Source organism: Sinohyriopsis cumingii, chromosome 1, assembly GCF_028554795.1.
Source record: "Sinohyriopsis cumingii isolate HCF-2022 chromosome 1, ASM2855479v2, whole genome shotgun sequence".
NCBI lineage: Eukaryota > Metazoa > Mollusca > Bivalvia > Unionida > Unionidae > Sinohyriopsis > Sinohyriopsis cumingii.
Window position 1 is genome coordinate 134,985,422 of NC_142961.1, and position 15,029 is coordinate 135,000,450.

The 15,029-nt window shown below is 34.6% G+C and overlaps 1 pseudogene across 1 annotated transcript in view; it reads right to left on the reverse strand.

Annotated features, from left to right (window-relative positions):
- Window positions 1-5,589: 5,589 nt before the first annotated feature.
- LOC149807902 (proto-oncogene tyrosine-protein kinase Src-like) overlaps window positions 5,590-15,029 on the reverse strand; it is a 180,501-nt pseudogene continuing 171,061 nt past the window's right edge. Inside the window, exon 12 of the transcript XR_016423733.1 lies at window positions 5,590-13,394. The product of XR_016423733.1 is annotated as a proto-oncogene tyrosine-protein kinase Src-like (transcript). The remainder of the gene's footprint in view (window positions 13,395-15,029) is intronic.

A 15,029-nucleotide genomic window follows, 5' to 3' on the forward strand; every position in this document is an offset into this window, starting at 1 on the left:
GATATCAGATAGTAAAGCCTGAATACCAACCAATTCATTCAGATATTAGACATTTCAGCCTGAATACCATCCAACTCATTCAGATATCAGACTTTCAAGCCTGAATACCATCCAACTCATTCAGATATCAGACATTCAAGCTTGAATACCATCCAACTCATTCAGATATCAGACATTCAAGCCTGAATACCATCCAACTCATTCAGATATCAGACACTCAAGCCTGAATACCAAGCAATTCATTCAGATATCAGACATTAGGCCTGAATACCATCCAACTCATTCAGATATCTGAAATTTAAGCCTGAATACCAACCAATTCATTCAGATATCAGACATTTAAGCCTGAATACCAACCAATTCATTCAGATATCAGACATTTAAGCCTGAATACCATCCAACCGATTCAGATATCAGACATTCAAGCCAGAACACAATCCAAGTCACTCAGATATCAGACATTCAAGCCTGAATACATCCAACTCAATCAGATGTCAGACATTCAAGCCTGAATACCATCCAACTCATTCAGATATCAGACATTCAAGCCTGAATACCAACCAATTCATTCAGATATCAGATATTGAAGCCTGAATACCATCCAATTCATTTAGATATCAGACATTTAAGCCTGAATACCAACCAATTCATTTAGACATCAGATATTAGGCCTGAATACCAAAAAATTCATTCAGATACCAGACATTTAAGCCTGAATACCAACCAATTCATTTAGATATTAGACATTAGGCCTGAATACCCAAAAATTCATTCAGAAACCAGACAGTTAAGCCTGAATACCATCCAACTCATTCAGATATCAGACATTCAAGCCTGAATACCATCCAACTCATTCAGATATCAGATATTGAAGCCTGAATACCATCCAATTCATTCAGATATCAGACATTTAAGCCTGAATACCAACCAATTCATTTAGACATCAGATATTAATCCTGAATACCAAAAATTCATTCAGATACCAGACATTTAAGCCTGAATACCAACCAATTCATTTAGATATCAGACATTAGGCCTGAATACCAAAAAATTCATTCAGAAACCAGAATTTAAGCCTGAAAACCAACCAACTCATTCAGATATCAGACATTCATGCCAGAACACCATCCAAATCACTCAGATATCAGACATTCAAGCCTGAATACCATCCAACTCATTCAGATATCAGACATTTAAGCCTGAATACCAACCAATTCATTTAGATGTCAGACATTAGGCCTGAATACCAAAAAATTCATTCAGATCCCAGACATTTAAGCCTGAATACCATCCAACTCATTCAGATATCAGACATTTAAGCCTGAATACCAACCAATTCATTTAGATATCAGACATTAGGCCTGAATCCCAAAAAATTCATTCAGATACCAGACATTTAAGCCTGAATACCATCCGACTCATTCAGATATCAGACATTCAAGCTTGAATACCATCCAACTCATTCAGATATCAGACATCCAAGCCTGAATACCATCCAACTGATTCAGATATCAGACATTCAAGCCTGAATACCAACCAATTCATTCAGATATCAGATATTAGGCCTGAATACCATCCAACTCATTCAGATATCAGATATTGAAGCCTGAATACCATCCAATTCATTCAGATATCAGACATTTAAGCCTGAATACCAACCAATTCATTTAGACATCAGATATTAGGCCTGAATACCAAAAAATTCATTCAGATACCAGACATTTAAGCCTGAATACCAACCAATTCATTTAGATATCAGACATTAGGCCTGAATACCATCCAATTCATTCAGATACCAGACATTTAAGCCTGAATACCATCAAACTCATTCAGATATCAGACATTCAAGCCTGAATACCATCCAACTCATTCAGATATCAGACATTTAAGCCTGAATACGAACCAATTCATTTAGATATCAGACATTAGGCCTGAATACCAAAAAATTCATTCAGATACCAGAATTTAAGCCTGAATACCATCAAACTCATTCAGATATCAGACATTTAAGCCTGAATACCAACCAATTCATTTAGATATCAGACATTAGGCCTGAATACCAAAAAATTCATTCATATACCAGACATTAAAGCCTGAATACCATCCAACTCATTCAGATATCAGACATTCAAGCTTGAATACCATCCAACTCATTCAGATATCTGAAATTTAAGCCTCAATACCAACCAATTCATTCCGATATCAGACATTTAAGCCTGAATACCAACCAATTCATTCAGATATCACACATTTAAGCCTGAATACCATCCAGCTCATTCAGATATCAGATAGTTAAGCCTGAATACCAACCAATTCATTCAGATATCAGACATTCAAGCCTGAATACCATCCAACTCTTTCAGATATCAGACTTTCAAGCCTGAATACCATCCAACTCATTCAGATATCAGACATTCAAGCTTGAATACCATCCAACTCATTCAGATATCAGACATTCAAGCCTGAATACCAACCAGTTCATTCAGATATCAGACATTAGGCCTGAATACCATCCAACTCATTCAGATATCTGAAATTTAAGCCTGAATACCAACCAACTCATTCAGATATCAGACATTTAAGCCTGAATACCAACCAATTCATTCAGATATCAGATATTTAAGCCTGAATACCATCCAACCCATTCAGATATCAGACATTCAAGCCAGAACACTATCCAACTCACTCAGATATCAGACATTCAAGCCTGAATACATCCAACTCAATCAGATATCAGACATTCAAGCCTGAATACCAACCAATTCATTCAGATATCAGATATTAGGCCTGAATACCATCCAACTCATTCAGATATCAGATATTGAAGCCTGAATACCATCCAATTCATTTAGATATCAGACATTTAAGCCTGAATACCAACCAATTCATGTAAATATCAGACATTAGGCCTGAATACCAAAAAATTCATTCAGATACCAGACATTTAAGCCTGAATACCATCAAACTCATTCAGATATCAGACATTCAAGCCAATACCATCCAACTCATTCAGATATCAGACATTTAAGCCTGAATACCAACCAATTCATTTAGATATCAGACATTAGGCCTGAATACCAAAAAATTCATTCAGATACCAGACATTTAAGCCTGAATACCATCCAACTCATTCAGATATCAGACATTTAAGCCTGAATACCAACCAATTCATTCAGATATCAGATATTTAAGCCTGAATACCATCCAACCCATTCAGATATCAGACATTCAAGCCAGAACACCATCCAACTCACTCAGATATCAGACATTCAAGCCTGAATACATCCAACTCAATCAGATATCAGACATTCAAGCCTGAATACCAACCAATTCATTCAGATATCAGATATTAGGCCTGAATACCATCCAACTCATTCAGATATCAGATACTGAAGCCTGAATACCATCCAATTCATTTAGATATCAGATATTTAAGCCTGAATACCAACCAATTCATTTAGACATCAGATATTAGGCCTGAATACCAAAAAAGTCATTCAGATACCAGACATTTAAGCCTGAATACCAACCAATTCATGTAGATATCAGACATTAGGCCTGAATACCAAAAAATTCATTCAGATACCAGACATTTAAGCCTGAATACCATCCAACTCATTCAGATATCAGACATTCAAGCTGAATACCATCCAACTCATTCAGATATCAGACATTTAAGCCTGAATACGAACCAATTCATTTAGATATCAGACATTAGGCCTGAATACCAAAAAATTCATTCAGATACCAGACATTCAAGCCTGAATACATCCAACTCAATCAGATATCAGACATTCAAGCCTGAATACCAATCAATTCATTCAGATATCAGATATCAGGCCTGAATACCATCCAACTCATTCAGATATCAGATACTGAAACCTGAATACCATCCAATTCATTTAGATATCAGACATTTAAGCCTGAATACCAACCAATTCATTTAGACATCAGATATTAGGCCTGAATACCAAAAAATTCATTCAGATACCAGACATTTAAGCCTGAATACCAACCAATTCATTTAGATATCAGACATTAGGCCTGAATACCAAAAAATTCATTCAGATACCAGACATTTAAGCCCGAATACCATCAAACTCATTCAGATATCAGACATTCAAGCATGAATACCATCCAACTCATTCAGATATCAGACATTTAAGCCTGAATACGAACTAATTCATTTAGATATCAGACATTAGGCCTGAATACCAAAAAATTCATTGAGATACCAAACATTTAAGCCTGAATACCATCCAACTCATTCAGATATCAGACATTCAAGCTTGAATACCATCCAACTCATTCAGATATCAGACATTCAAGCCTGAATACCATCCAACTCATTCAGATATCAGACATTCAAGCCTGAATACCAACCAATTCATTCAGATATCAGATATCAGGCCTGAATACCATCCAACTCATTCAGATATCTGAAATTTAAGCCTGAATACCAACCAACTCATTCAGATATCAGACATTTAAGCCTGAATACCAACCATTTCATTCAGATATCAGACATTTAAGCCTGAATACCATCCAGCTCATTCAGATATCAGATAGTTAAGCCTGAATACCAACCAGTTCATTCAGATATCAGACATTCAAGCCTGAATACCATCCAACTCATTCAGATATCAGACTTTTAAGCCTGAATACCATCCAACTCATTCAGATATCAGACATTTAAGCCTGATGTCACGTTTGCCTGCCCGTGATTACGTAAGTCAAAGGAATGGGTTAGCGCCATGCGTATGTAGACCCTGCGTCTATCATAGCGATTCATGTTGTACAAAAGCCCACATCGTTAGGTGTCAAAACTATCATGTAGACGTTGGAAGTTTTGTTCTAGAACAAAGGACCCTCGATGCTGTTGTAAATCTCCCCGCTTTGACAGATGGCCTGAGGCTTGTCTGTTAAGCTCGACCGACTGGGGTAGAATTGATATCGAATCGGAACTGAGGAAGGGTGGGGCCATCAATTTGAACCAGAATTTAACAGTCATTTGGGCTGATCATGAATTAGTCATTGTGAAGCATCGTGCTGAGAAGTTGTACCAATAACTCCCACGAAGCCACTCATGAATTGGCGGGAAAAAATTTAAATCATTATAACTTATTTCTCAAATGTTTCTTCAACAAATTTTCAGTACATCCTAAAAAGTCACACTAATGCACAAAGAGTATATGTTATGCTAAATGAGTAGGCATGGTTTTCTCTACTCTGGCAATAGGTCAACTGATACACAGTCAAACGATTCTGATTTTGTTGTATGTACAATGCACGCAATCATTAATCAGCTGACGTGTGAAGCAATGATAAGAGGTTGATGTTGCCCACCCTGTCCCTACCATGCTTTTGGAAAGTGTTATTTCTCACTATGTCAACAATTTTTTTATAATGTTTTAAAAAATATTGCCATCTGAAAACTCAGGGTAAAGACAGTAAATTTGATCCCGCATACATTATTTTCTTATATACTCTTATTTTCATATATATATTTATTGTCCATATTTGACAGTATGGCCTATGGAACGATTTTTAAATGGACGCAGCGAATTAAGTAAGAAGTAACAACTGCAGGAGTATTGAAAGTCCATATTTATAAGAGAACTTGTTTTCTATGTATAATATAAGGAAGCAATTTTACACTATTTCTTGGAAAATTCAACATCAAAAAATATTTATGATATATAAAATATTATTAGATCTTTACATTTACAATATGAATAAGTCTCTACAAATTATGGCATATATATTATACATAAATGTATCTGTTTATACACATGTATCAGTGAAGAGAAAAAGTAACTACGACTTGGAAACAAATACAACTTTCTCCCTTCCTTTATATAACATCAAATAAAATAATGTATCCAAACAATTATATGTAATAATGGAAACATTGAAAAAATAATGTTTTGATCACTCACTATCTGAAATCAGCTTTGGAAGTTTTTAAAAAAAGCAGGATAAAAAAAGAAATTTATATTTAGCTAATGTATACCCATATATACTCAATGTATAAAACACCACATCTGAAAAGCATAGACACATATCTGAGGCTGTATACTGCATGATCAGATCAGGGTTTACACTGTTCATGGTTAGGTATAATCTATGCGCAAGTAAACATGGTACAATGGCTCAACGAAAACACCAGACAAAAGTTTAAAAAATTTTTTTAATAATGCTGCCTTTTTTACCCCTGGTAAATTTATATCACGGGTAAATTTAAATTCATGGCCTTGAGTTTCTGAATGGCAATATATCCAGAAACAAATGAAGTGATGACTCATTAATCCAAACTTTGTTTATCAAAAAATCTCAGTAACAGATTTTTCATATTATTCTTTGAATAATGTAGATTCCTCTTTATTTCATATCAAAACTATTGAAAGAAAGACATCTCAAAGAATGGAATGTCTTTGTACATCACTGAAAAACTGGTCATGATCAAGTAGAAAAGAGTGATGACATTATTTTTCTAGTGTCAGAAACAAATTACCAATAAACATAATAGCAAGAGCAAATTAAGCCAGTGATCTACAGCATAACTTAAAATGACAAAACTAAAAATTTAAAACATTTACACATTATTTCAAAGCTTTATAAAGTACATATTATTCAATACACATACTTAATGAAGTTTCCATAAATTTAAACATATTTCTACTCATAGGAATGAAAATACTATTGACTGATGATCTAGATATGTTAATTTAATTACACATCTATTAGTCAAAGATGCTTACAGTTCAAAATGCTTTAATAATCTTTCTTAATAATAATTAATATAACCCGAACAAACTATCAACTACCGGTATTGATTTCGCTCTGGTATATCTTTCCTTGTAATTTTATTCATATATTATCAGCATTTGTTTATCACAGAAGTGAGAAATACTAATACACAAATATGACATGCATATCATCACATATTGATGATGCTATAAATATCAAGTATGCAAAATATAAACCTTTGAGTTTAACAATACCATGGCATTCATACATGGCAACGCAAACAAAATTCTGATGCAAAATGATAATTTCCTCTTTCTTGTTCAGTTGCCCCTCCAATATCATGTCCTTAAAACTAAACATGGTTTACTTAATTACTGATTTATCCACCCTATATTTTTACTGTAACACTTAACAGAGCATTTCAGACTGAAATATTTCAAACAATCAACCAAGCATTTAAAATAAAAATGAGAAGAATTATTAAGTATGCAGAGTTTAAAGTTGCCTGTGTCTTCTATAAGTCAAAGTACCAATTTCTATTAATTTCTTACATGAAGAGCATTAATCCTGAAGATATAATGTTTACCTAGAAAAAACTTCTGGAAAGCAAACAAAAACATGCATGATCTATAATCAGTTTCTTCCAATACACTGATCATCTACAATTAATTAATGAAACCACATGATATCTCACCAAAACCTGAGGCAATTTTTCAAACCACCCAAGTCTGAAAAAGGCAGAATGGTGCAAAACTGATTTCTGATTCACACTGATCACATAAATAATAAGTGACTATATATGTATGGTGATGATATCCGACAATAATACAGTGAAACTCCTAAAAATGAACACTCAGGATACCAGAATCCATTCTGACAAGACCAAATTGGTTTTTAGTCCAGCAATTGTCCATGTTTAATATCATCATTTTTCCCCAGTAAACCAAAACCCCTCAACTCTGAACACTGGAACAAGTTTTGCTCCCAAATTTAAATTTCATGTTTAAAAATACCCCATAAAACCGAAACTCAGTTGAAAGTTGGAAATATATTTTAGCTGATAAATTTTTTACACATTCTGAAACAGTTTAATTATGGTTAACAGGTGCTCTAGAAGTCTGATCTATGAGATAAAGTCCCTGAAACTGCACCAAGGACAAACGTGGTTAAAACAACACAGAGATTAGGGCTGACAATAGGCCTATCTGAAGTCTTTGCACCATAAAAGAAGAGTCAACATTTAAAGCTACTAGTAATCACATGTATTAATAACTAAATGCTTATCAGTAAGCCGACTGAGAAAGACTGTTTATCTGCTGATTATCTGTGATTGATGCTATTCATTTGGATACTATATCAATAGAATATTGTTGCTTGGTTTTAAGTTAAATATCAGCACCTTATTAACCAGTTGTTTGGCCTCGCTTTTGATGCTTCTCCAATGGAGACTGACAATGCAGCATTACGAATGTCAGATTCACTCAAATGAATTTCAACAGAGAAATTACATATATTAAAGTAGCCATGACTATCGTTTGTCTTCACCCACTTGTCAAGATGTCAGAACAACCAGCTAGACGTTGTAGGATTGAACTATCCTTACATGATTAAATTAGTCTAATCGATGAGTATGAATCTGTACCAAAACCTACACTGAAGAAACTAGGCGAAACATTTGGCACAGGAAAATCTACTATTTCAGATACTCTAATGAAAATGAAATTTATTAAAAATGCATTTAAAATTAACAGTGATGCAAACAAGCATCATTTCAATAATGCCTGAATATCTCACAAAATAAATGATCTTCCAAACCCTATAATAAAAGAAACAGTGAGTCATTTGCCAAAGAACTTTCGATTTTGGACATTAAAGGATCTATGGTCAGCCTGCTGGAAAATGTGCTATTCTGTAAAGGCATTTACAGTTAGAGGTGAGAGTGCTGGTGTTGATACAAATATAGTGAAAGAAATTGAGAGAGAATACCAGAAATTATTATGGATTATACTCCTAATAATATATTTAACTGTGATGAGACCAGGCTCTTTCCTGACAAAACTTCAGAATATCATGGATGACAAGATATTCACTAAATGGATAAATGAAGTAAACAAAGAGAGGAGACAGCAAGAGAAATAAATAATTATGTTCTTGGACAATGCAACATCACATGGACCTGAGCTATGTAAATGTCACCGGCCACCTATATTGTACAAACGTGTGATAGTATTATAGTTATAAACAAAACGCATTGGCTATGTATGCACACCATAAAAATGTTTAATTAGACTTCAAACTCCGCTTTATAAAACGAAAGTATTATTCGGTAATCTCCGTAAACAATCATTAGTTTCCGCGTGCCAAAACCGGATATGACGTACATTTATCCCTTCTATTCAACCTAGCCATTCAAGTGCTTAATTTCCCCATGTAAATGTCTATGTGATATAGCGTACAATCATGCTTTTGTACAGCAAATATGGTGCACTTAGCTGCATATGGATGTAACCAAAAAAGTGATGATGGGGGAAAAAGCGTTCTTTCTTTTTCCGAAAAACCAATGTTTACCAGAAAAAAAATGTATTTAATCTGTGGGATCGACTAGGGAAGGGATGGGAAAGTTGTATAATTTATGCTGGATTCTAGTGAATTTGGCACAAAGACAACTCGGCCCAACTCGAAATACAATTCAGCCAAACTTAACAATAGTTTGTACGTTCTTTTTCTTCAACAAAGAAGTAGATGATATGTAAGATAGGTTTTAGGGAGAAAAAAAACTAAATTTAAACAAACTATTTTGATATTCTTTGAAAGAAAATACTAATACTTTGTAATGCAGATATTTATGAGAGAAAACACAAACTGACATATCTTGGTTGTTCTAATTAAAATATTTATATACATTTTTTATCCTAACAAATATATGCATTTGCACAACAACATTCTCAGTTTAAGTCTTCCAGTCAAATTGTCAATAATCATTTATAAAACAAAAATACGTAACAAATAATATCCTACATAATACGTATACATTTTGCTAAGGGTTGTGTACATGAGATATTATAACAAAAATACTTTAATTTCAGGCTTCATGTTGTAATACAGCTGCATACAATACATACTAGATTACACATGAAAGAGAGAGAGAATAATTTTGAGCATTTGGTCAGTATTTAGTTGATGCAATATGAAGCTCTTACCAGTTCATTTTATTATTTGTTTTTATTTTTCAAGTTGTCTTAGTGTTTGTGCGCATAAATTGAAAGCTTGTCATTACTGGTCAATATTGTCAATCATATTTGCTCCATTATTCCATACAAATAAGAAAGGAAATAATTTTGTGTTTAATTTGTGCCCCTACACACACACACTCATGGTACAAAATAAACTGATAAACATACACTAGTTTGAAAATAAAATTAAAGAAATTAACCTTGCATTGTTATCATATATTCCTTCTTTTTTCATCATGCGAAAATTATTTTTAAAAATATATATCCATAAACTCCGTATATGTAGCGGATGCCGGCTTGCGTATGCATCCTTAGTGTAGTGTGTATCGCTTATGTCAAACAACAAAATCGCAAATGAGACGAAAGTATCACCTGACTGCTTGAAGGCACCTGCCATTTATGCATGATAAGTTACTTATTGCAAACTGACCCAGACTGCACTGTATCCAGGTTAACTATAAGTCGGTATCTCGCAAATAAAAAAAAATCATCATTTTAAAATACATTCAATGTGAGTGCAAATGATAATCTTTTTGCTAGCATGGGTTACAAAAGTATTATTAAAGCAAGTTATTATTGTGTATAATATTTGCCCTGCAAACATCAATTATGATTACATATGGCAAACAAATAGAAGCCCGGGTGATAAACACAACTGGCATGAAGCAATAAACTCATTGTTTAAACTTACCGACAGGATATCAAATACATAGGCTATTTTATTACAATGCAAACCAACCCCGGAAATCTTTGGTATCTTTTTAGTATGCAGATTTTTTCTTCTGAAGTCAGCCGACAAAAGGAAGTCAAGTTTGGTTCCTTTGGATTCTTTAAATGTGCCGATTTCTTTCATCTTTTTTTTTATAAAGTCTGACGACACATGGAATCCAGCATTGATTCTTTTTACCTATATTAACAGGAATTTTCAAAATAAATTGAACAGTTTTTTAAGTGACACAATCTAGTGCATCATGCATGCATACCGATATAAGGCTGAACAGTAAATTAGTTTTCATTAGTTTCATTTAAAATATTCCCTATCCATAGTTTATAGTGTTTCATTTTTCGACAACAAGAAGCATGTACTTCGTCTTGTAGGGACAAATGTACGTCATTTCCGGTTGCGTCCTCTATAGGTGGGAAATCATAACTAAGGGAATGTAACAGCATTGTATACTTCTATTTCGAGTAATTAAATTATTATTTCTTCTTTACCTTTGATTAAAAAAAATTGTGCCAGTATAACTATTTTAATCATGTAATGCAAATCTGATACAAATAGGAATATGTTGGAGTATGGCTGGTGACCTTTAAGTCACGTGACTTTGAAACTCCTACAAGCAAACACGATATCACATTTACATCTTCTTGATAAGGGCATAGTTTGTGCATTCAAGGCTACATATAGGAAACATATGCTGCGTTGTTTTGTGCGGACAGTGTTAGTGAACTTTGAAAGCAAATTGCTCTATTGGATGCCATCCAATGGATTTTGAAAGCCTGGTCAGAAATGACACCTGGTACAATCAAGAAATGGTTTGAAGTTGCCGGCTGATCTATTAATCTGGACAATGATTACATCAGTAAGGAGGAGGATGAAGACTGGCTCATGAATAAAACTAGACATTCACCCTGAGCACCTAGATAATTTCGACAATGATGTTCCTGCTGAGGATAATTTCAATGACTGAGAGAGTGAACTTGTTTCGCAGTTTTGTGAAAGCAATCACGCCAGTCATGAAATCAATGAAAATGATGATGACAATGTATGTTCTGAGACACCTGCCAGGGATAGGGCATACCCAGAAATGTTAGAGCTTATAACGAGATTTAAAACTTTCACGATTGCTGAGGATGAATGTTATGTAGCTATGGCACAAGAAATGGAGTCATTAACATAATCTACATTAGTTAGAGAATGATGCAAAAACAATAAACAAAGCTCCATGACTTCTTCAAGCCAGGCTCTTGAACTGTCAACTTTATGAATCATATGGAATATTAAAACATTTTGGAGTATCATTCATAACTCTAATGGACTTATAGTAAAAGTTATAAAAGTACTTTATTTCATTCCTCAGATGTTTCTTGTGGTGAGAACTGTATTTCTATGTGGAACAACTGTATTTATTCATGTAAAGGCATACAATTTTCAGTAGGAATGAATGTGGTGTTGCTAATTCTTCATTAATTGCATGTATTACAAGTAAAATAAAATATAACCGCTTTCTTAAATTTGTGCATTTTTACACACAGACACTTATGCTTACGTACTTAGATTCTCTCTCCCTCTCATTGCATAAGTGCTAAGAGATTGTTTTTCACATCTGCAAAAGCCTCAGTAAACCAGAAACTTCTCAAAACTGGAAACAAAATTGGTCCAAAGGTTGTTTGGTTTTTAGGAGTTTCACTGTATGTCTTCCAACTATTTTTCTTTGTTTGCTTTGAACAAGATAGACAAGTTATCTCAGATCTGAATTTTAAATCTTTTGCTATACACTTACATCAAAAGTTAGTTTATCGTTCATTCCACATTGCTTTTTCGGTCACACGAACTGACCCTACCTTGGGACCTCAAAACACACTCCTTGAATTTCAAAAACAACCCAACACTGTCTGGGAATAAGGCAGGTATAGTTGAAGCTGTTCCTGACTGCACAAATGCTAACAAAGGTGATTCTGTAATCAGTTAAGGAGTAAGTACAGGCATCCACAAACTCAATTTTACCAGCAGGAGCTCCTGTACGCCAAGCTGCATCATTCGCATTGTTCTTATGAAATAAGGTAACTGCATTCAGCTCCAAAACTAACCTCACAAACATCCCTACAAAATCCAAATATGTGACTGAGGGGACTTGCACACACAAACTTCAATAAAACACCAATGACATGTGATTGAAGCTTTGCAAATCCAAGATTGAAATATGGGTTGGCTTTAGACATCAATGGGGTGGTGGCAGCAGGTTTGGGATCCATACCATCAGGCTGTAGGTCCATAAAAGAATCACCTACAGTTTGATGAAATTTATATGGTCTATGATCTGCACGATTAATTACATCTTTGACAAAAATCAGTGTTGGACCAGATGTTCTCATGTAATCATCACTGTGCCATTCATTACACTATTTCCTGTTACAACCAGTAAATTTGGAATGGTTCTCAAAGTCTTTGACATTTTAATTAACTGTGGTCATTTTCTATACAAAATTCATCAGAGTTCCCTTAGTTTGAGTTTGTAGAGACAGAATAGTCATCAAAAAATCCAAATAAGAATTCAAATGTTGGTCTGTTTTCTGCTCTTCTTTCCCAGCATTTAAGCATTATTTCATACATGGAGTCTGGACAATCTGAAGGCTTTGGCATTCTGTAACCTCTATCGACTTGTTTCATCACTTCTTGACTTGTCATACCTAGAAGAAGAACAGATAATTATGTTTCATCCTGATCAAAATATTTTCCATTCTGTGTCAAAAAACACTTCAAACATGCATAAAATGTTCTGTGGAATGAAGTTGTTGTTATTTTGTGTTTAACACCATTACTCAATGGATGATGGGCTATACATGGTGGCCAGTATAACTGGTGGAGGAAGAACATGGGAAAATCCTAGTAAAAACCACCAAACCATGGGAAGCCATTGGCAACCTTTCCCACTTACTCACACTGGCTGATCCCAAGACTCAAACCAATGTGGACAGAGGTGAGATAGCAGTAATTGGTAAAGGCAAGTGCTTTAGACTACTTGGCCACCTGGGACCTTCACCTATGGAATCAAGAGTCTCTCACCTGTGTATATGTGTTTTATCACTACTGGATCTGAAATTGTTCACAATGGTGCTGTGAAAAGTGATGCCTCTGTCTTGCCATGTCTAACAAAGGTTGCTGTTGTTTTTCTAGGATTTAACGCCATTTTTCAGCACAAGATAGGCTATACATGGCGGTCAGTATAACTGATGGAGGAAAAACCCTGGAAAACCCAGGGAAGAACCACCTACCCATGAGAAGCTACTGGCAGGCTTTCCCACGTACCCACGCTAGCCGAGCCTTGGACTCAAACCCACGCAGACAGAGGTAACACAGGTTGCAATAACCAGTGATACATATGCCTTAACTGATGAACAATAGGAAAACTGTATGGAAGAATCTGTGGGGTCATTGTCATACTGAAGTCATAAGTCACAAACATGAGTCACTCCAAGGGAGTGAATTTCTACTTACCAAAAAGAATTTCAAGGAATTCAACATAAGATCATTTCTTCTATATATCTGCTGTGTGTCAACACAATCTCTGAGCAATATCAAGGCTTTCAAAATTAGCCAATATGCTGGCCATAATGGCTTTACAGCTGTAAAATTAATACCATTTTCATTTATCACCAACTAGGCACCAGTGGAAAACGTTTTATGAAAACACCATGTGAATATGAAGATCCATTTAGGATGAATAATGATATGATTTTCAAGCTGTTTTATCGACATCATTTTCACATAGGTCCAACTAGAAAATATTGGAGGTCATATTGGCACCATTTTTATATGAGACCAACTAGGAATCAAAAGAAGTCTTTCTGGGAAAATACCAATTGTGACTTTCAATTCTGGACAAGTAGTGGTAAGAAAATATTAAATCTCAGACCAGTACCATTTTCATTTAGGTCCAAACAGACACTGTAAGAAAATTTTTGGTAAAACTCAAGGTCGATATGACCATCAATCTAGAACATGTAGCAATAACAAGTGTTTCACGTTGGTCACATTGGTGGAAAAATCGGAGGTCATATCATCACCATTTTCAGATGGGACAAACTGGATATTATATTGATAAGATGTCTTTCAGTGAAAATTCCCATGTAAATTAAGATTTTCCATTTAGGAGGAGTTGCGATCACATGATTTTCAAGATGGCTGCCATGGTGACTGTAGTGGATGTCAGATGGCACCATTTTCATTTAGGACCATGTATAAATCATAAGAACTCTCTCAAGTGAAATTCTCATGTTACTTTCTGAAGGAGAAACAACAACAAAATTTTAAAGATAGCTACT